Here is a 24,496-nt window from a genome sequence, read left to right as displayed (position 1 = left end):
AAACTTTAAGTATTTACTTCAAAAGTGCTCAATACGTAGGTAGAGCTAGTTAGTAATTTATAAAATATATATGGCGATTAAGTTACACCGTATAAAAACAACACTAGCGAATAAATACTGGGAACTCAAAGAAAGCGGACATTCGCCGGTAGTCGAATGGAAAATAATAAGACAAGCTACCACGTGTAGGTATTTAGACGACCCATGTAAATTATGCCTTCATGAAAAATTTGCTATCCTGTACTTTAAAGAACCCAAAAATCTATTAAACTGTAGAAGAGAAATAGCAAATGACTGTGTTCACAAAATAAAATTTACTCTAGGATAGCGATACAAAATAGTTTTAAAACTAACAAAACCAATAGAAAATAAACAAATAAATAAATTAAATAAACATGAATATACATAAACGATCACACATATACGTATATATATATATATATATATATATATATATATATATATATGTATATGTATATATATATGTGCATATCTATGTACACATATGTATATTTATAAAAAAAAAGAAAGAAATGTCTGCCTTAAACCACTAAACTTGTTTTCAAACAGATCCTTGGTTCGATGAAATGCATGCCCATTGGCTGATAGGAAGTGGCGTGGTGGATACTAGAAAGCTGATTCTATTGTCACTTACCGAAATTTGCGTCTGGACTCATAAAGTACTCAGGCAAAATATTAGATCAAATGCTTTTATCGTTTTTTAGAGCGTTCTGTATCAAATTCAAAGTTTGTCTGTAATATTCGTGGGAATATTAAAAAAATTAAGTGATGTGTTTTTATTTTATAAAAATAATATTAATATAGCAAATCATAAATAATCTTCAAATTTAAAATCTGCACCACCACCGCTTTTCATTTTTTTTTCCACTTTGAGTGTCACCACTTATCACGTCTCTGGCAACTCTAGGATAAGGGTTTACTATTAAGTAGATGTTCTGCATTCTGTCAAGACTAGAAAACGGAATTCTTTTGAGCTCCAACCCAGATGTGGCAGCAGTAATCCCTCTTAGAACATACTTGGTTTTTGTACAGGTAGAGGATCGCGGCGGGAGTTAGATACTTCCTGGAGTAATTAGGGATCTGATGTAGGTATTTCATTCGGATTCACGGTAAAAGTGAGTCCCAGAAGTTTGTCAAAACAGAGTGCTTCATCAAGGCAAGAGATGATCATTTCAACTGGGGTAAACTGGGGATATGAGCGTTAGTGGTGAACAGATAGTTTGGTTTTGGATGTATCAAATCTGACCAGCCATTCCTTACCCCATTGCAGCACACGTTTAAGGTCAGAGGAGAGAGAATCCGAAAACTTCTGATCTTTGTCGGCTTTTGTAGTGTTGCCATAGATGATAGTATTGTCTGCGTAGATGTCGACAAATGATTGAAGAATATGGTTTGTTAGGTCCTTTATAAAGATAAGGAAGACAGTTGGGCCTAATATGAATCTTTGGGGCATGCCAGCATTAATACTGTGACCTACGTATTTTTGCCCATTAACAACGATTTTAATAGACCTATAATAGTGAAAGGATTTTATGCTTGATGGGATATTTCCAACTATTCCATAGCTAGAATTTTTATGAATACACCTTTGTATCAGACCATATCAAATGTTTTAGATATGCTAAGAGCTACTGCTCTAAAACTGAAAACTTCGTCAATAAATTCACTGATTCTGTGTGGTATCACAATTAGCACATCAGCTGTTGATCTTTCTCCATATTGCATGTCACTGAAAAGGTTATTTTAGTTGAGATGATGGACAAGTTCTCCATTTATCATAGTGTTGCATTACCAAATTGTCTTTTCATGTTATGAATTAAGCAGTAATATTTCAATATTTTAATTTTTTTCTGTTATAAGTGAAAATATAACAAACAAACAAATAAGGAAAAGACAAAACATTATTTTGATAGAGATTACTATATACAGTGGAATTTTTCCATATAATAGCCCTTAAACAAAACTGACGGTCTCAATTTCTGACTCAAAACTTTGGTTGTGATGTGTCGATGTCTTGATCGAAAACAATATAGAGTGTGTGATGTTTCCGTTGTTAACTTGACTTCCTGTTCCACGCTCTGAGAATGTGATGGCAAATCTGGCAAGCCAAGCGTGTTCTCATTAAATAACGATTCTCGAAGTTCAGAATCAGAAAAATCTTCCGTCATTCGGTGTTTCAAAAATACCACACAATGCCCAATTTATTAATTGTGTTTAATGAGTCGCATTAAAATTAATATTTGGTATTCTTTTTAATCGTTTTTTGTTGACTCCCCGCTCCTAATAGAATATAAAAATTAATTGAATATTAAAAAAATGCAATGTGTACTGCTTTAATAATTATGGTGAAATTAAATAACTCTTAAAATGTTTGTATGACTTGGAATAAATAATTGAGTCATTGATATATGACTAAATTTTTACTTACCTAATGACCAAAATTCTTTTTAAAGCTTCTTCTCTTATTTCAGCTTCCTTAGGTTTGACACTTGAATAGAGAAGGTTTTCAGGCAGTAAACAAAATGCATTACCTTGTATGTTTTTAATGCGATCTGCTGAATTTCATGAGACTGCTCCTTAATCCTCTGGGTCATATTAAAAATATGCAATTGCTGATCGTGGAATTTATTATTTTTTTTATTTCAAACCAACAAATGGCATACACATTTACAATAACATTTATTAACCTCTGGAGTTTTGTTGTGAGCCTTTGTTAGTATGCACCACGAGTCCATAAACACATGAGCCTGATGGCTAAAGTTAGCACTCTTACCTGGTTTAAAGGACCGATTTTCCACGAAGCATATCTACGGTCAACCTTGCCTCTAGAAATACCTACTGTGTATTCCTACAGTAATCTTTGGTCACAACTGAGGTCATTTATTTCATCAACTTTCAAAATTGAATCCAGTGGAAAATGATATTTGGGTTAAATCATGACAATCATTTGAGCATAATTTACCCAGAGGCCCGCTGAATGTTGTAGGGCCTTTTGTGCAACCATCCATGTGTTTAAAAAGAGTTCTGAAAGGTAGTTCGTTATGGTGCAAAGAGCAACCAATTGTGTGAAGATTTTAAAAAAATATATTTTCTCTAAGATTGCCACCATTCCACCTTCACAACCTGTGTTGGCATTAGTGTTGCCAACAAGGATAGCCTTGATAGTGTTTTCACTGTTGAATTCATGCAAAACATCCATCACATGCTCTGCATGAACGACACCTGTTGTGCCACTGTTAGGAAGAACTGTGTGTGTCAGATATTTACTTTCATATGGTGTGTCTATTGTAAAAGTTAAATGGTGTTCTGGTCCCTTATTTTTTCCATGTTCCTCCACAAATACTTATAAAACAATGTATCGTTATCCATTTCCCGTCAACTCTAATGCATATCAGATTGTCCACAATTTCATTATGTTTTTTGGGGCAGTTGTTTTCACTTTAGTTTTTGCCCTGGCTTTTTCATTTATCAATAAGAATACTGCTTATATTAATATTGTGTATAAAATGGCCCACGACCTTCAAATCAAATTGGCAAAGCTAGCTCCAGGATTAGAAGATATGCCTCCCGGCTTTGACTAACTCAAGAGCATATCTGGGAAATTTAATAAGGTTATAAGGCCCTTTTAGATGACTCTTTGGCTGCAAATTTTCTTCTTCTGGTTCTTCACTTTGGGAAGATGAGTAAGAGGGGGAGGAAATATTACTCTGGAGATTTGAAGTTGAAGGCGTTGCTGATGAATGTACATTTTTTCTTAACCCCGTTCGTTTTTACTTTTTTATAGCACTTTTATAAACTGGACAAAGCTGAAAAGTACCTTTCGGCCCGAGTATGCTCATCTGATCCTTTAGGTATTTACGGTCCTCAACTGGAACATGAAAATTCAGACGTTACTTATATTAAAAAAACATCTAAACAGATTAATATAAAAATTAGTTTGCATTAAAATTAGAAAATTGGTTTGGATATAATGTTATCTCACAAAGACATTGGAAAAAATAGAAAATAACTTACCTTTTATTGAAGAGGACAAGTGCAAATAATGTTCTCAATCTGGCAATTTTCTTGCATATGAGGGTTGTAACAACTTAAAACTAATACATTGGAATAACAGGACGAAATATCAAATAGTGAATCAAGTTTTTCTAGTAAGAATTTTTTTGGGGAAGTGGGGGGAGATATTCTATTCATTTGTTTGGCTTTTTTGAAACATAATATAGCCACCTTTTTTAAATAGTCATTTCAGTTAAAAGAAGTTAACAGGGAGTAACCGCTTTGCAAATACCCATGACTTCCTTTGTTATTAATTTGGAAATAGCAAAATTCGAAAAATGAGGATAAGTATTTACTAAATAGTAACTATACTGACTAATTTGTCGGTAAATTAAAGGCTCTGTTTTATTTAATGGTGTAGGCAGACCAGAAAATTTCCTTACATTTTTGCTGCGAGTTGTAACTGTAGATTTTCGGAAGATTTTGATTAACATATCAGAAAAGAATACACCCAGAAATTAACTTATACAAATAAATTTTTAATAAATTTGGTTTAAAAATTTGGTGCCTATGCACTTATGTTATTGTGCTATTTTTAAAAATCTAATTTTTAAGTTAAATTCGATGCTAAAATAGTTTTCTAAATCATTATGTTATTATTTTAGCACGGTAACATAAGTGCATAAGTACAGAGAAATGTTTAGAAATTTGATAAAATTTGAAATAAATACAATACATTGAAGTGCTATTTATTACCTTAAAGAGAAAACTTTCGCTCGTAGAATTTTTTAATGAAGAAACACTATTTTTTTAAACAGAAACAAGTCAGAATAAGTATATATGTTGTATTTGTTATATTTAAGTCTATTTTAATGAAATTTCTTTAGCGATATTTAAAGAGAAAATCAGGTGTTCAGATAATTCAACAGTTTATTAAAAATGTAAACACGAACACGCACACAGTAAAGTTGTTTCTTTATGAATAAACAATATCTTTTTAAGATAGAAACAATTAAGAATAATTTTATACGTTGTATTTTTTATATTAAAGTCTATTTTAATGAAAAATTTTAGCGATATTTAAAGAGAAAGTAAGGTGCAGAGATAATTCAAGAGTTTATTAAAAAATTAAACAGTAAACATAAATACGCATGCGGTCATAACTTTAACCGGTTATGTCGTATAATTACCCAACAAATAAAACTGCCATATATATAGATATTTCTCTATTAAATAAAATATTATAACGTTTTAATTTCTTTTTATTTTTGATATTTTCGTTTAATCTCTAAAAATACGGAATAATAAACTTTAAAATATTTATTATTATAATTTATTGTAGTGTTTTTGTTTGTTAACACTCGATTATATTTAAGCAGTATATTCCCGGAGTGGCACCGATACCTTAATAAAAATCCGAACTTATTTGGTATTTAAGTTGGAATGCTCAACAAAATACAACATTTTAAAGAAAAATATTTATTGTGGAAACTTTTGACATTATTTTGCAACTTTCTTCAAATGCCATTTTGTATAATAAAAAAATCGACCTACCCTATTATATATATATATATATATATATATATATATATATATATATATATATATATATATATATATATATATACAATAGGGTAGGATATTTGAATTATACAAAATTTTCTCTCCTCTGATGAGATGGTAGACATCGAAACCCTATAGGTTAATGAGATTAATTTTCTAAAACATTCTTTGTCTTGCTTAGAATAATAAAAAGTCTTTGATATGAAACTCAACCACTTCATTTCATTTCAATGAGAGTTTTTTGAAATTCATTGAATTACAATATAATATATATATGTATATATATATATTCATTCGTACAAACACAGTACTGTTTCGCTGTTTACTGTGCATCACTGTCGATACACAAACAAATGCTACAAGCCGGAATAGAAACCTCACTGCCCAACTGACAGTCGGTGCCTCTTCCGCTGCTCTATCACACGATACTGAATGTAAGCTAAATGTTAAAACACATGTAAAAATATTTTCAGCGAAGATAAAAAAACTCGAACTATGCCTTAAGCTTAAGGGCTCTCAGGATACTTACTGAAATAGATTTACCATAAACGGAATAAATAGTGTCATTTACAAACAGCATTGTTTCATTGTTTACAGCTCATCAGTGTGGCTAGACAGACAAGTGCTTCAAGTCGGGATAAAAAATAGTAACCTTCCAGGACATCGGATAACAAGTGTAACGCATGGTCTATAGGTGACTTGGAACTGAACAATGCAGGAGTGTTTATCTTCCTGAAATGTTATACCCACATATATATGCATGTAAAATATTTATAATAATAATAATAATAATAAGAATAATAATAATAATAATAATAATAATAATAATAATAATAATAATAATAATAATAATAATAATAATGTGCCTTTAAGAATACTTAAAGTAATGCACTGTCTGGAGCGTAAGATTTTCTAATATCCGCGCCCGAATTTAGCATTTAATTATTCTTAATTCTCTTGATTATCGTGGCAATTGTTTGATTGCACGGAGGTAGATGTTTTTCAAATGGAGTCAACGGTGGCTTCGTGGCTGGATTCGAATCTCCCGACATGCATACATTGCCATCTTACATTTATGATTGATGATCCTACATTGATGATTGCGTAAGTATGAAACATTAGTGTCTGTAGGTGAAAAGGAGTATTATTTTTTAATAATAATTATATATATACGTGTAGCTGTATATATATATATATATATATATATATATATATGTATATATAGCTGTATACACACTCAGACACACACACACACACACACATATATATATATATATATATATATTTCTTTCGGCATGTATATATATATATATATATATATATATATATATATATATATATATATATATATATATATATATGGGTGTAGTGTAATCGACCAGTTTTAGACACACGTTAGTGACTGTATCCTTGATCTTATTGTTTTTATTGGGGGATAGGGTCCACTTTAGACTAGTGCCGTATGTGCTGTTTTCTTTTTTTTATTTACGGTCTGCCCGAGACAAGGGTGGGTTAGTCAGACACGCCTAAGTAAATTTCATGTGAGCCAGTAGCTGAATTAAGATATCTAGACAATTTATTCCGAATAACGTTTTTTTGGCTCAGGAGATTTCAGTCAATTAAGGCCGTCCTTCAAGAAACTTTGGTTTCCCTTATTTTCCCCTCGTTTCATCTCTTTCTTTTTACACTGCTCGTATTTTTGAGTGTTTTTATCTTCTATTTTTTAACTTTATTCTCCCCTGTTTTCTATTCTCTTTCTTCTGTTTCTTTTCTATCTTGTTCTCATTCTCTGTCCTTAATTTTTCATTCACACCTTTTCTATTTGTACATATTATATTTGTACCATTTCTTATATATTTTATTCTCTTCATTCTGTCCACTTCTTTCTTCTTCTTTATGGTCTTCTTCTTTTCCTTATTTCTTTTTAAAATAAAAGAACTCTATTTCTCTGTGAAGGATTTACATCAACCAGACCTGAATATGAACCAATTCGCTTCACACGTTAAGAATCGATTAAGAGGCACCTGATAATCAAATCAATCAAGATAGAATAATCTTCCGAGATCAATCAATTATTTGGAGAGAAAAAAGTTTTCTTGTGTAGGAGTCGGACGGTATCGATTTACCGGCAGCACTCTTTGATTGCTTCCCGTGCGACTTAGACGAACACAGATAGTAATACTATTTCCCTTCAAACGATCTCTCCCCCCTCTCTCTCTCTCTTTCTCTCTCTCTCTCTCTCTCTCTCTTTCTCACTCTAGCTCCCGGAATTCGATTGTTTTTCTGAATTGATCAAAGAAAATGAACGAATGAACCAATCAAATCAATCGATCAGTTAATCAGCTGATCAATAAAAAATAAAAATGTAAGAGCCTATTCCAATAGAAAGATTGGGAAAAAGTGAGGAAATTATAGCGATACATCAAGATAACAATAGGGGGAAATTTACACGGAAGGATTAAAAGAAACAGAAAAGAAAACAGACAAACAGACAAACATACGTGTGGACGGATTGGAAGACTGTGAAAGGGAACTGAATTTTTATAGGGAAGTGAATTTATATAGGAAAGTGAATTTTTATAGGGAAGTGAATTTTTATAGGGAATCAAATTTTTATAGGGAAGTGATTTTTTATAGGGAATCGAATTTTTATAGGGAATCGAAGTTTTATAGGGAAATGAATTTTTATAGGGAAGTGAATTGATAGGAGATAAAAAATAGTCGAAATACCAAGTTGTTTATTATGAATACCGATTTTTATATATCTCGAAAACATCACATAAGAATTCATTAGTATAAAAACTAATCTAATATATTTTTCATTGCACCCTCATTTTGATTCCTGATAGTTTTTCAGCAGAATAGAAAGGCAACCTGTTTCACTTAGTCAGGATATATTGCACTGCATCGAAAAGACGTTGGTGCTCATTGTGTTTCCTTTACTATAAATATTTTACCTATAATTTCTTTGACTCTCATATCGTCTTCCCCATGATTTTTGTACATGAATGCTGTTCACAATTCGCCCTCGAACTGTTGTATTTTTAATTTTTATCTGCATAAATCAAAATCATCTATGTTATTTTTACTACAACGCATATTATTGTGCCAGATAATAAATAAGACAACACGGTGGTAGATTTGCAACAAAATGTATTTACTGAATAAAGAATGTAAAATAAACTGTGCCATACACTGTAGTGACGATAACTGGAAGAGTTCATATAGCCTGGAAATAGGGTAGATCAATATCACATAACACGTTTTCTGATATATACGATTGAGAAATTTATACTAGACAACCCCGCAGAAAAGAATGTACACTCTGGGAAAATGGTCTGATGTAAATGGAGCAGGTACTACCCTATCTCTAACCAAAAGTTGATTACCTCATGGTAATAGATGCTATATTTCCCACTAAAAAAAAATAAAATAAATGTGGGATGAGCACGAGAAAACAAAACAAATACTATGAAAATGAATATGTTGGATAATACAGACCCCCCAAGTATTACGTCAAATAGAAAGTCGGCCAGAAACCTGGGCCTTGTGTTAAAATGACGTCAAACATGATCAATATGTGGGACGTAGAATCCCTGGATATTGGGTTAGCGAAATTAACCCACATATTTAAGACAATGCATGTTGAAATGTTGATGTAAGCTGGGCCAACAAAAGAAGTCTCAGACAACAAAGAGAAAAAAGTGATGAAGAAAATAAGTGATAAAGAAATAGAGTAAGAGAGAGAAGGAGAGAGAGAGAGAGACCACGACGGTCAAGCTATTTTCTGCTCACAATTTCTAAAGCATCAACCTCTGTCATTTCATTATATATACACTTGATGACGATTATAAAACACACACAAATTTTTTTGTTTATTCAAAATGTCCTTGGCCCATCAGCCCCACCCGCACTACGTCATTAGTGTATAAAAATGTCATTCGGAAACCAAAAGGTATATTTTGAATAAATAAAAAAAAATTGTGTAATCAGTTGTGTGTGTTTTATTATAGTCATCAAGTGTATATATAGTGAAGGTTGATTTTTTTTACAAATTCTATCGACTTTAAAACACATTTGACAATCGGTTGCAGCGCATATATAACACATAGAAACAGTAGGTTCTTTTTGTTTCTTTTAATCGTTCACAGTAACCCAGTAGTTTCTGGAGTTTTGAATCTGACATACATGACCTGCATACCGAACCTGACACTGCTGCAATATGGTTTGCACTGACTAGAGGTGTTATCCAGTTAAAACTTCTGTGTCTAGTGTCTTATCATGCCACTCAATTTTCAGACATGTTGGAAGCAGGTCACATAGAAATGGTTCAGTTTCTTAAATAAACTAGTTGTACATTTTGTGCATCACTTCGGATTTTCTCGCGTTGTTGTTTTTAACAGATTAGATTGCCTATCAGGCCTGACCAGCTCTACTTACCCGGGTATGGAATTAAGGTTTTCCGTCTACTCGATAGATAGCGTATCATGGTATACGAATACAGTTTATCCCAATCATTCTATTTATAATTCGGAGTGTGCTTTCGTTTTTCTTGAAAAAGAAAGAACAGGCATCGGAGATGATCAGGAGATACAAATGGTAGCAAGGAGTCTTTTGTTGTACATGGCGAGGGAAAGCTCAAAACAAAGTTCCGCTAAAAATACTAAACCTCATCAATGATGATGTCATAAATGACTTATAAAAAATAAACAAATAAGATAAAGACCAAGAACCTGCAGTAATAAGACGGGCATTGAAATCGGCGATGAAAAGTCCACATGACGAGTTCCTTGAAAACCCCAGATCTTCTCGATTATGGTCGTCCCCGCAAAACAAATGGTATTACGAGGACAGAAAGATACTAGGCTATGCATCTTAATTAAAGATTGATATATAGCGCGAGTTTAGATAAAAATGGTACAAGTATAAACTGGAATTGAAAATTTATACAACAAATATGACACCATTAAAATGGCACCGGTAAAAACATCAAAGGAAAATGTTTAAATTGAAGTCATAAATGGATCCGGTGCAACTCGTAGATATGAGAATATTTGAGAAAATTGCACAATGGTAATACTTAGATGAAATTTCGTGTGCTTATTAAAGCATTTGATAAAATACATAATAATCCCAACTTTAAAATATTTGAATGTAGAAAAATGATGCAAAAATAAGATCCTACTTTTTAAACTTAAATGTGAACATCTATAAAAGATATTTCAGAATTGAAGGTGATCGATTAGTCCAAAGTAAAACATTATTTTAACATATTTTATTAAAACATATTTGAAGTAAGAGTGTATATAAACTAAACGGTAGACGGCAATTCTAATTACCCCCAAGGCCTCTCTTACTGAACATTTTCATTTCCGTTATCTATTTGTTTTTACCAAGGCCATATTTCCCTACTAAATTGTTATTTGATACCGTCCTATTTTATCGTATAATGTTGCTGGTGCTGTTCTTACATCTGCATGGTTAACAAGTATCGTATAGAAATTATATATGTAGTGAACTGCACATTAATAGGTTTAGTAGTATATAATATGGGCCTTAACAAGCTAGATACCAAAATCATCGTTCGTAAGTGTTGTGTCCTCAAATTATTGTTTCTCAGAAGTCACCTTCCAACTCTCCTCCTGTTTGTTCATTCCCAATTTTTTCATACCCCTTATTCTCCCCCACTCTCAATTACAGAACGTCCTGCTTGTTTTCGGTTTCCCAGAATACAGTGGGAGTTCTAATACCTAGACAAAGGTTAGGCGGGACCCTTCTAACATACTCTAATAGGTATTTTAGTTGGTTTATACATTTATTTGGGGGAGGCTCTAGAGATTCCTCTCCCCATCATTCATTGTACATACATTCATCAAACTTTATTCAATTAAATTTAAGACTTTATTTACTAATTCAATATTTCAAATCGCACATTTAATTTATAGAATATAAAAATAATGATTATACACATACATTTAAACACATATTTACTGAGGGGATTTATTTCGTGGGATTATCTCTACGGTATGAATGCGGTATTTTTGTGAAATGCGCCGACTAAGAGTAATCATATGATTTGTAGACAATAGAAAGACACACGGCCCCCTCCCCCATTCTTATTAGGGTCTCGAGCCTAAGTTTGTTGTTATTGTAAATTACGGATTAGTGTATTCTTACTTTTTAAGACAATAAACTAAATATACAAGATAACAGTGTAGTATCTGTTCTGATGCTACTACATTTCACCCTTTCTGTCCTCGGTTAGTGGACGAGAAATTCTTAAGAACTAAGACAATTTATGATAAAATAAAATACACATCTAGTGCGCTTTTCTGCTTCCTTATCACGTGGTAACGTTACAACATGGGAAGGAAGAAGAAAGGAAAAAGAAGGAACTAAACAACACACTGAATATGGAGTATAACTCTGAAATATAAATTTCAAACATGTAAAATATTTGTTTATTTTCATAATATTACTCTCATCCTTGACAATTTATATTGTTGTTGCCATCCAGAGTGCCCCTTTTGGGGGAGATGGATTTCCCACACATTTAAAACCGACCTTGTGTCAAACTCAGCCCTCGTGGATAGTCAAGTAAATCGGGGCAATTATTTACTTACTGCATTAGGGTATCTAATCAATGTAAAAATTAATGTAGTCTGTGTAAATGAACAGTCTTGTATTGTATGTGTGAAAAGACTAATAACAATGTTTGCATTGTTCCCGGTTAGCAGTTTGAAAATCATATTTTAGTATGTGTGATCATCAAAGTTTTTATCAAAGCGTATAATGGTGGATGTAATGATAAATTTTACAAAACTGATTACAAAACTGTTGAAAAATAAATACTCTTAACTAATCCGAACAGACAATCAAATTGATACAACCCCCCCCCCAAAAAAAAAAATAGAGAACAGAAAAGGAACTGCAATTATTTACATACAGATGAGTATTAAATACTAATAAAGCGAACTGTGAAAATGAAATACTCACATGCATATTTAATGATTTAAGCCTATGAAATTTTAACGATGTAAACGACGAGAGGTAGAAATCATAATAATGATTAATTAACTATCTTCCTGCAATTTGCCAATGTCTGCTGATAGATATTGGAATTTATGCTACTGAATAAAATCGACCAACTAACACCTGGAAATATGCATTATGTATTGGCTGGAAGTATGACCATATTTAATATATGTGTGACGTATATGCTGGCATTCTTATAATGTTGTTTTCTAGAGAAGTGAAATCGTTCCAATTATATATATATATATATATATATATATATATACATATATATATTGTTTTATAGGGGTCTTAGTATATGTAGTCGTGAAGCTCAGATGTTTATAACCTAGTGATCTTTCACAAGAGATCTATATTTTAACGTATTTTTCTTCATTTCTGCAAACTGTTTTGCCGCTAACATAACAGATTCGCAAATCAATCCCGCCAGTGGCCTGGAGAAACTAAACCCTGCCAAAGCTTAATGCTAAAATATGCATGCACGTATATAGTCAAAACTATTTGTACAGATAATGGAATACTGATATCTCCATTATTATCTAAAAATATTTTTCTGTGTGAGTTTCTTCCTCCTAGGTTCCGAGACGGCTGAGCCCATCTTTTGCACATTTCATACTCAGGTAAAATATATACTTTGAAGTGTTTTTAGCTATGTTTTGTACGGAAATACACCCGATACTTATCGAATATCTAAAAAAAAATCTGATCTTAAAATTTTTACACTAGACTGCTCGAAAAACATAATTCTCGGTAAATCAAGGGAGATTCGATTCTCAGTAAATCATTTCTTCTTTTAAATCACAGAGCTATTGTCGTTTGGAGATATAGCTTAGTGGTAAAGTATTCGATTACTGATCGAATAGCACCCTGTTCAAGCCCGGCTGTACCTCAACATTTTTCTTATTAATAAGTTAATTTACGATAGAAATAAGACATCATATAAAATCGCCGCAAATCATTTTTTGTTTGCATATTTTAAAAGAAAATATTAATCAGAAGTGGTTTTTCCAAGGAATTGCTCGTCAAATCCCAATATCAGCTGATGTAATATTGTAAAGAAATACAGAGGGGATTTGATGAAGAACATCATCATTAGCATTTTATTATTTTTGTTGCGAATTAGTCCACAGGGCAAATTATAGCTCGTAATATATAATATTCAACAGAAGATTGAATTTATAATTATACATACACAACCTGCAAAAATTAAATTATGTTTAAGCGTATTGTATAGCCGGGCAACGCTAGGCGTCCAGCTAGTATACACACACATACATGATGATTGCAACGTCTTGTCAGACGAGTGCCACTCCCACAGACATTTAAAATCCATGAGCCCAAATGCCTGAGAGAGTATCTATACAAAGATGATGTTACAGAGTCTTATATTTGTACGACAGCTAAGTCTCTCTCTTTGTTCAAAATGTTGATATCCAGCAACAAGCAAGAGCAAGATAGCCAGCAACAAATTAAACTGCAGACCAGCTTAATGCGGGTACTGGTCTCCCGCTTTATGGTTTTTTAAATCAGAGATTTGCTACTCCTAGAAAGATTGCCTTCACCACGGCTTACGGGAGCCCTCTCCACCCCAATACACATGTACACACACACAAATATACACGGTGCTAGTTGGCCGTTGACCCAGAAAAAGAGTTCATTCGCCCTTTGGAAGGTCTTGTTTTTAATCCTCCAGGGAGACTAGCCGCCCTCCTCATCAAACAAGTCTGGTGGGGGAACCAGTTTAGTCGCCGGTGACCCGACCATGAAGCAGGTAGTACTAGGTTACATGGTACCAGCAGCATATGACATGACCACACGCATACATACATACATACATACATACATACATACATACATATATATATATATAATTTAAAAAAATCAGTAATTTACGTACACGCGTGTTTCGGGGCACTACCCCTGTTCAGCGTAGCTTGACTGTTGTAAGGATTCGAACCCCGAACCTTATGTATTTCACTCCAGCGTCTTAATCTATTACGCTATGACTGAAATACATAAGGTCCGGGGTTCGAATCCTAACAACAGTCAAGCTACGCTGTAGATGGGTAGGGCCCCAAAACAAGCGTGTACGTAGATTACTATTTAAAAAAGATAAATAAAAATAATAATAATAAATAAATAAAAAATACGTCCAAATAGAAAATAAGAAAACACCAGATCTCCAAGGTGGAGACGTTAACCATAATATCGTTATATATATATATATATATATATATATATATATATATATATATATATATATATATATATATATATATATATATATAATAATTTTGGTAACTTTTAATGCGAATATGTGTGTATATAGATACTTAAATCATAAATTAATTTACTGATCATTATCAATTTGGAGAATAATACTGTTAGGCGTCAAGTGTTAAAACGCTGGCTATATTTACCTTAATTTACTTGGTCAAAAAAGCCGGATCCCATCGTGGAGCTTGTGAAGGTTTTACAATAGATATAAAACATTATTTAATATTGATCGAATTTCAGGTACATTTGCATGTATTAAAAGACTTTCGTGTGCTGAGTATACACATTCGTATTCATTAACACAATCTAATTATCCAGCTGATATGTTAGTTAGATTTCTTTTTTTTTATTAAATTTAAACCGAAGAGCATTCTTGAATTTCAATTCCTTCTTTTATTTAAAATTTTCTACATTTACTAAATTCAAAATCTTATGATGGATTATGATCAAAATCGAACCATCAATAATATTAATGAGGGTTCGCAAATTTATATTTTGATTTCAATATTCCTAATAAAAAAGGAAGAACATACAACTGTGTTATTATTTGATATTCGGGGAATTCATGTTACCTGTACAAAAATGAGTACTTCTTGATTATTATAATACTAAATCTGATATGATCACGTTTTATATAAGGCTTTAAAGGGGATGTTTTTATCACGTATCATACATGCTAAATATTTCTTTGGCTACCAATTAATTTCATTAATTCTTACTAACCGTAATTTGCAATTAACTTACCAAGTGACTCACTTTCAGCAAGATTTCGTTTATTCTCTCATCTTCTATAAAAATGTACATACATATATATATATATATATATATATATATATATATATATATATATAGGTGTGTGTGTGTGTGTATATATATAGAGAGAGATAGATATAGAGAGAGAGACAGATACGTTTACACATACACAGATATGTGTATACATGTGTATATATATGGGCGTGTGTGTATGTGGGTGTATAATTATCAGTCCAAGTTTCAATTACTATCCTGGAAATCGCCGGAAAAAAGAAACCACTGTAAACAATGCGAAATTCGTATTTGAAAGACTTCTTTGTATTCAAGTAAGATAGACTATCGGCATATTCCGTAGTTACAGAAGAAACTCGATTGATGCTATATAACTGCGAACTGAAATATCTGTACACAATTGGATAACAAAGGTCATAAAATATATCTGCTTTGCGCCCAATTATATAAATTTATCTACGTATTCTTTCGGGCTTTGTTTTTAAATTTAAATACGGACAAAATGTCTGAGCAGTAACGCGGAAATGTGGAGGATTTATTTAAAATACTCCTTTTTTAATATTGCAGATATATTATGTATTTTTAAAAGTAGTTTTGTAAAATTATATTCGTATACTTATTTCAGCTTCTTTTAACCAAAAAATTGATTTCAAATATATATATATATATATATATATATATATATATATATATATATTTATATATATATAATAATAATAATAAAAAATACATTTAAATTTACCAAAATGATCCAAGATGGTTTATTATAAATATTAAAGAAGTAATATTTATATAGTAATTTCATAGTTTGTTTATATATATATATATATATATATATATATATATATATATATATATATATATATATATATATATATATATACATATATATATATATATATATGTTATTTATTAATTTATTTCGGACTATTATTTTCATCTTTATTAGTTGTTGTTTTTCATCTTTTATTGGGCTGTTTATTCACAACGTTTCGACCAACTATTCCTCTGGCCTTCGTCAGGTGGTAACCGCGACGGATAGGAACTTCGAATCTCTAACTGCATTCTCAGCCATCTCTGCCATCCGTAGTTGTTGTCGTCTCACCACATTTTTGGCCAAGTAAACATCTGGCACGCTTTGGGTGGGATTGAAACCGCTATATTCCGGCAATGTTCACCTGGAACTGTAGAGATTCAACGTCTCCTGGAACTGTAGAGATTCAACGTTCCTATCCGTCGCGATTACCACCTGACGAAGGCCAGAGGAATAGTTGGCGGAAACATTGCGAATAAACAAACCAATAAAAGATGAAAAACAACAACTAATAAAGATGAGAATAATAGTCCGAAATAAAAAATAAATGAATATATATGTTATTTGCTTGCTTTTTGCGATACGTTTTGAATGAATTCAATTTACGAAAATGCATTTTTACCTAAATGCGAGTGGGGAATAATTTTCCATTTAACAAATTTTGTACCCCCACATGGGGAGCGGTATATATATATATATATATATATATATATATATATATATATATATATATATATATATATATATATATATATATGAGTGTGTGTGTGTGTGTATATATATTATTTTTAAAATATAATTTTTAAAATATAATTTTTAAAATATATTATATATATATATACATATATATATATATATATTATTTCATTTTCACCCCCAAAAAGCATGTTGACACTTTGATGTTGGGGGCTACTATCAGGGACCTAAGTTGCAGGGGTACTAGGTAGGGAGTTTAGCAGCAAGATGTCTGTTCACATTACACTTTAACTTCCGCATTTCAGTACAATTTGGGAAGAAGGAAACCGTAAGGGGATTCCAAAGTCCTGCAGTTCTATGTAAGAGGCTATCAGGGCAAAATGCTTTCTTACATCTAGGGATCTCAACTCTGTAAGCGTGGGACTTTGCTGCTTGTCGGATTTGTCGGGGGTATATTCGTCGCGGGGGTACAAGAGCTTGTTGTTCGTCAGAACATTCACCATTAAAATACTTGTAAAACAGGCAGAGGGATGCCTTAACTCCTGATCTTAAGTGGACCAAATACATTACATCCGTTGCCAAGGCTGCTGGAAAAATGGTGGGATCCTACTATCGATCCAGTAGATATCTCACTGCTGATGCAATTCTCTATCTATATAAGAATATAGCACTGCTGATGAGCAAACACTGTTAAGCAAGCTAGAAACCGTAAATGACATTGGTCTCCACATTAATGCGGATAAGACAAGGTTTATAACTTTCAATGTGGAAGGAGATATCAGAGCTCTGGTTGGAAGAACACTGAAAGACGTTGCTGAGTTTACGTATTTAGGCAGAAACATTGTTTCCACAGAGGGAGATATCGAAATTCGGATCTCAAAAGCCTGGCCCACATTGGATGGGCTGCGTTAAGTATGACTTCAAGGCTAACTGACAAACTGAAAAGGCAGTGGTAGAGTCTGTCCTTGTTTACGGTGCTACAGCATGGACATTCACCAAAGGATTGGAAATAAAACTAGACGGCAGATACACCCGTATGCTACGAACAATATTAAATATATCTTGGCACAACTATCCCACAAAGCAAAAACTGTATGCCAATCTACCTGCCATATCTAATACCATCAGTGAAAGACGTCTACGATTTGCTGGTAACTGTCTAAGGAGCAAGCCTGAATTAGTGAGTGATGTATTGATATGGACTCCACAAAATGGACGTGTAAGCAAAGGACGACCTAGATCCACGTATATCCACAAAACGCCAACCGTGAACCTAAAGATCTGAGGCAGCTGATGGAAGACAGGAAATTCTTGAAAGGAAGAGTCATATTGGTCCGGGAAAGGAGCCCGTCATGATGATGATGATGCTGATGACGACGATGATGATGATGATGTGGTGGTGGTGGTGGTGTAAATTATAGTCTTATGTGTTTTAAACGGGAGTAAAGACTGTGGAAAGCATTGGATTTTTATATAATTTGTAGTTAATGATTTTTTGTATGGGTGTAATGCGCAATTTCATCAAATAACCAACAAATAATAAAGTGCCTAAAACTATGAACTATATACGTTAGTCATCATGTTTTAGCCAATCTGTACCCCATATTTTTTCATTCGTACATCCTAATCTATCACACATTATATGCTTCCGTATCCCTTTTCGAATTGACTTCGACAAACTCTTTAGCGTATGAAGCGATGCTCTTTGTGTAAATAAATTGAGCTTAGGTACTTTGGAAAATGTCAAAACATTGTTAGTTCAGTGCCCGTGTAGCAGCAGCCGTATGGCGCAAGGATTAGAAGCTACGACTGTCGTTTGGGCGATTGGGTTTTGATCCTGGCTTGAGTAGTTGCTTGTCTAGCCGCACTGATGAGCTGTGAAACAGCGAAACAGTACTGTATGTGAATGGCTGTGTATATATACATATATATATATATACATATATATATATATACACGGCTAAAGATGTTTCTAAAATGAGGTTCTTGTTACTTCACCGAAGTTAAGTTAGGTTGAGATTTTCATACATAAGCAGGTCTGTGTAAGACCTCGGGAGGATGAACTGCTTTCCCTTGCATAGTTCCAGATCATCGTTTACCTTCTTTCTTATAAGTTGTGATGTGTTGCTTGATGCGGTCAATTCAACAATTAAAGCTCCAAGGAACGAATATTTTAAAGTAGAAAGTTATTCAGCATATGCCATTCCTCGGTCTTGGTAAATACAATTTAACTAAGAAAGGAGGGTCTGTTAGAATACAAAATCGGATAAAACAGCCTTGTTGGTGTTTTAGGCAAGCACCTTGTGACAGCGTCCAAAGCAAATACCTGCTTCACATTTGTTATGAGGAAGGACGAAAGTTGTAAATCTCAGAAAATTGTCAGAGGCATGCTTATATCTGTACAATCTAATTTACCTGGAAATAGCAAAACATAAAACATATACGTATATAAATTCAACTGGATAATTATTACTGGCATTTTCTCTTTCTGAAGTACGCATGCGTTATTTCAACCAACACATAATATGTAAAACTAAAATAAAACAAATAAATTAAAAATTCCTTGCTTTTCACCTCCATCTTTGGAATATAACTTGTATTGGGATTTAGTTAACTTAACGTGAAGAATCGATGTACTATTACATTCGGGGTTTTCAATATATTTTAAATGAGGGATTTACATTTCGACGGGGCACAATATTAGGCTAATTAGGACACGTTAATCTCAAGGTTCACTTAATTAGTTTGTATTCTAATCTGTTTATACACCATTAATTTTTAAGTGGATTAAAAATTAATCTTTTTCGAGGATTACCAATGTAAATCTACAAAAATAGATTTTCTAAGTTTTCCCACGAGGAAAAACAATCATGCATTTAATTGAACGAACGTATACTATTAGCGTTATACCTAGGGAACTCCTTTTTACATATTTTATTATTTTATAGGAAATGAAATATTTTTTTTACAAAATGTAATAAACTGTTAAATGTGTACAAATATTAAGCTCCTCATAACTAAGAACTGTTCAATTTAATATTAATTTAATCGTTTAACATTAACGACAACTATTTGAAATTTAATAAAAGATGAATTTTCAATTACATGAATGTTTATGAGTTATTTATCAATCAATTAATTTGCTAGAAAATTGTTAGAACAATTAGATTCACACTGTATTCGATGAACATAATTGTAGTGTTTGAATGTAAAATCAGAATTAAAAATATTTAAAGGTCCTTCATCTATTTATGACAACATATACTGCCATACAAAGGGATTAATGAGGCATAAGGTTATGTACTAAATATATTGTCTCTATACTTAGAACAGTACACACAATATCTGTGTAAAGCTTATCTAACGCATTACGTGCTTATTAGAATATTTTCAATTAGTTAATGTGCCTCAAAATTTGCTATGTATTACACATATCTAATATCTGGCAGCCTGATTAGATTTCAATTCACGATCATGCGTTTTTAAAAGACTATGTGGCAATGCTTTTTCGCTAAGGGAATGTACTAATTATTTGTTTGTGAATTATTATTTCTAACTCCTTATATTTTCTGTAAACTTTTAAAGGTTGTCTGCGCGTAATGACTCTATGTTGTAAAGATTTCTACTAAAGAGAGATGATTTTGCTTCCAACAGATTTATTTTAAATGAGTTTATATTCAGAGGAAAAAAGTACCCATCTACTTGTCATAACGAATTTCGCAAAAAAAAATCAAATCCTTATTATTTTCTTTAGTTAATAAATGATAAAACCTATGTCACAGTAAACCGCATATAAATACTTAAACACTGATTATCTATGGTAATAATAGAATAGGCAAGTAGCTTATAGTTTTCAGAGGCAGTTGTTATTTAGGCAGAGTTGATGCGAGACTCGAAATCGACAATGAGAACAGTGCATCACTGGAGATTTCTATTGAGACATATGAATGTATTTCACGGTTATGGTGTAAAACACTGTATATGCAAACAGTCTTACTACAGCTGCAACGATTAAGAAAAGTACAGATAATATACATGGACCAGTCTATTTGCAGACGTTATGTTTGCAGGTTCTTATCAAGTTTTTTATCTTTACACAAGCATCGTTTAACTACTAGTATTGCTTATTTACTCGGATTTCCATGGATTAGAAAATTTACCTAAAATTGATTATTCCCTGTCTTATATGAATGCTTGATGCCATGTATACTACACTCTGTATTTTCGCGTAAGTCATACCCACTAGTGAATAAATAAACAATATACACCAAACGATTGCACTTTATATTGTCAAGAATAAACGGAATAAGTAAAATATTTAGTTAAGCGAAAAACAGTCAAATTGATAGCGGCTAATCCGAAACCATTACCGTGAACTGCACTTCTGTTTCACTTCTATAATGTTTTCAGAAATATTAATTTGTTTCTACCTGGATCTACAGTTAGTGTTAAGAATACGACTGCTTTCTTTTACAGAAAGAATAATAAAACTATGAGATAGAAAAGTCATGGCATGTTAAGTTATAAAATCGGATAACCCACCTCACGTCTTTTGTTTCTTTTTTACCGATATTTAATTTTATAAAGCCGTATTACTTTTGTTTAATCGTTATAAATCAGATATGTAACGATAAGTCATCCTAGTTGCATGTTATGTTCGACTACGAACTACATCTAATTAATCTGTGACGACTTCATGAGTGACTGGATCGCGATTTGTTTTATTTCATTCCTCGTAACGGGTATACAGTATTATAACGTGTATTGATGACAACGATTACAATATGTACAAAATCAAACCCTGTTTTCTCTAAATACTTTTAAAATATCTTGCTTCTCTTGCTAGCTAGGCAATTGCATTCGTGTCATGTATTCTAATGTAGTAACTAACACGCTCAATTAACGCTCTGCCAGTCTTCTACCCACTCTTCGCAAAAATATTTCAGTCAAGCGCTATTTCACCATATTGTAAATGAGCAAGGATATGGACTTAGGCAAACCCGTTCTACTGCAGATAATTTAACTGTCATCTATGAACGCTTATCTTATACGATGGGCAGGATACGGCCAGAGAAGCAAAAATTGTATCATTGATATAACAAAACCCTTTAGCAATGTATGGAACCTGAATTTTCTCGTGAAAATTTAATAACATTGTTTTTTTTTTCTGGACGAATATTTTGCATACTCAGCTTCGACTTACATCTAAGATATATGGTAATAATCAAATTGCGTCTTGGCATCGATCTATGGGCTTTATTCTTTCTGATATTCATAAAAGACCTCTCTGATTAATTGTATCTAGCATAGGTATATGTGCTGATGCTACCACGACATAATAGATATGAAGAAACTACGAATGTGCACATGTCAAAGGTAATAGTAAAACCTTAAGAAACGATCCACTTTCTAGTTGAAGTCAGCTTTAAATGAATGGTAGCATTTAATGGAAAACCTACAAAACAAGGTTCTCAATCCCTCTTCAGCTTTCATCATGTAACTGCTTCTAACGTCTTACAACAATATGGATAATGATAACTCGGGAAGTCGATTCTGTTATATGCCAATGCAAGATAAAATGCTCTGCGCTATAGCGCCTCCGATGTGGAAGTTGTACTGCATCTTAATATTTTTAAGTCGAGGTTTCTTTTTTATAATCCATATTAACATACTTTTTTTCCCAGAACTAATCTAATAATATAACTACCAGCATTGTAACAAGGAAATATATGCATGCTCGTGGTGCGCCATTTTGACCGATTTTATTCACATCTTCTCGCTCTGTGCTAATATGTTTTTCTCTCCTGTTACTGGCGTTGTTATCTGTCAAGAGACACCGTTCAAGATGCAGCAGTCGGATCCTATGACATATATGACGACTATGTATGTAGACGATTGAAAACACGTGCACTTTAATCACCAAATACCCCAAAAAGCAATAAACATCTTCCATTTCTTGTCTCTATTAAATCACGATCGTACGAATGGCATATGTGCATGCTCTCCGACTAAAAATATTAGTCATTTTTGAAATATTAGTAATTTTTAAAAAATATTAGTAATTTTTTAAAATATTAGTAATTTTTTAAATATCAGTCATTTTTTTTTAATATTAGTCATATTTTTAAATATTAGTCATTTTTTAAATATTAGTCATATTTTTAAATATTAGTCATTTTTTAATATTAGTCATGTTTTAAAATATTAGTCATTTTTTTAAATATTAGTCATTTTTAAAATATTAGTCATTTTTGAAAATATTAGGCATTTTTTAAATATTAGTCATATTTTAAATATTAGTCATATTTTGAAATATTGGTCATATTTTTAAATATTAGTCATTTTCTTAAATATTAGTCATTTTTTAAATATTAGTCAATCTTTTAAATATCAGTCATTTTTAAAAAATATTAGTCATTTTTAAATATTAGTCATTATTTAAATATTAGTAATTTTCTAGATATTAGTAATCTTTTAAATATTAGTCATTTTTTTAAATATTAGTCATTTTTAAATATTAGTCATCTTTTTAAATATTAGTCATTTTCGTAACGTTTTATACTTTCTTTTCTGCTTGTTGCTGGCCTTTTCTCGAGACTCAATTTTATAATATTCTATCTTTATTTAATCTACCTATGCATTATTACTCTTAGTTTCGAAATTGCAAGCCATCCTTTCGGGATAACAAGAAACATTTCCGAAATAAGAAGACTTAGTTTTGGGATGACAAGAAATTGTTTCCAAATACAAGAAATATTTTAAGAATGACGATTTTAATTTCGGAATAATAGGACAGATTTTTAGAAATAATAAGCAACAGCGATAGAAAGAAATGCTGATAATTTCAGAATAACACGTTGCATTTTAGATTCATGCAAAATTTGTTATACAAATGAAATATTAATACTGCTTTTACCTATCACCATAATTCTATTACTTAAACATAATTGTCGTAATCAGACACACATATATATATATATATATATATATATATATATATATAGCCATCCACATACAGTACTGTTTCGCAGCTCATCAGTGAAACTACCTCAAGCCAGGATTGAAACCCGACCGTTTGTACGACAGTCAAGGCTCCTAACCACTACGCTAAGGGCGGCTGCTGCGTAAGTCATGAATTTAACGATGTTTTGACATCGTCCGAACTACCTCTGCTCGATTTGTTTACACAAACAGCATCGCTTATACGCTAATGGTAATTCGTGTATCACTTCTCAATATATATATATATATATATATATATATATATATATATATATATATATATATATATATATATATATATATATATATATATATACGGTGGTGGCGAAC

Source organism: Euprymna scolopes, chromosome 15 (genome assembly GCF_053919585.1).
Source record: "Euprymna scolopes isolate OS-2025 chromosome 15, ASM5391958v1, whole genome shotgun sequence".
NCBI classification, from domain to species: Eukaryota; Metazoa; Mollusca; class Cephalopoda; order Sepiida; family Sepiolidae; genus Euprymna; species Euprymna scolopes.
Note: the sequence above shows the minus strand (reverse complement) of the source record.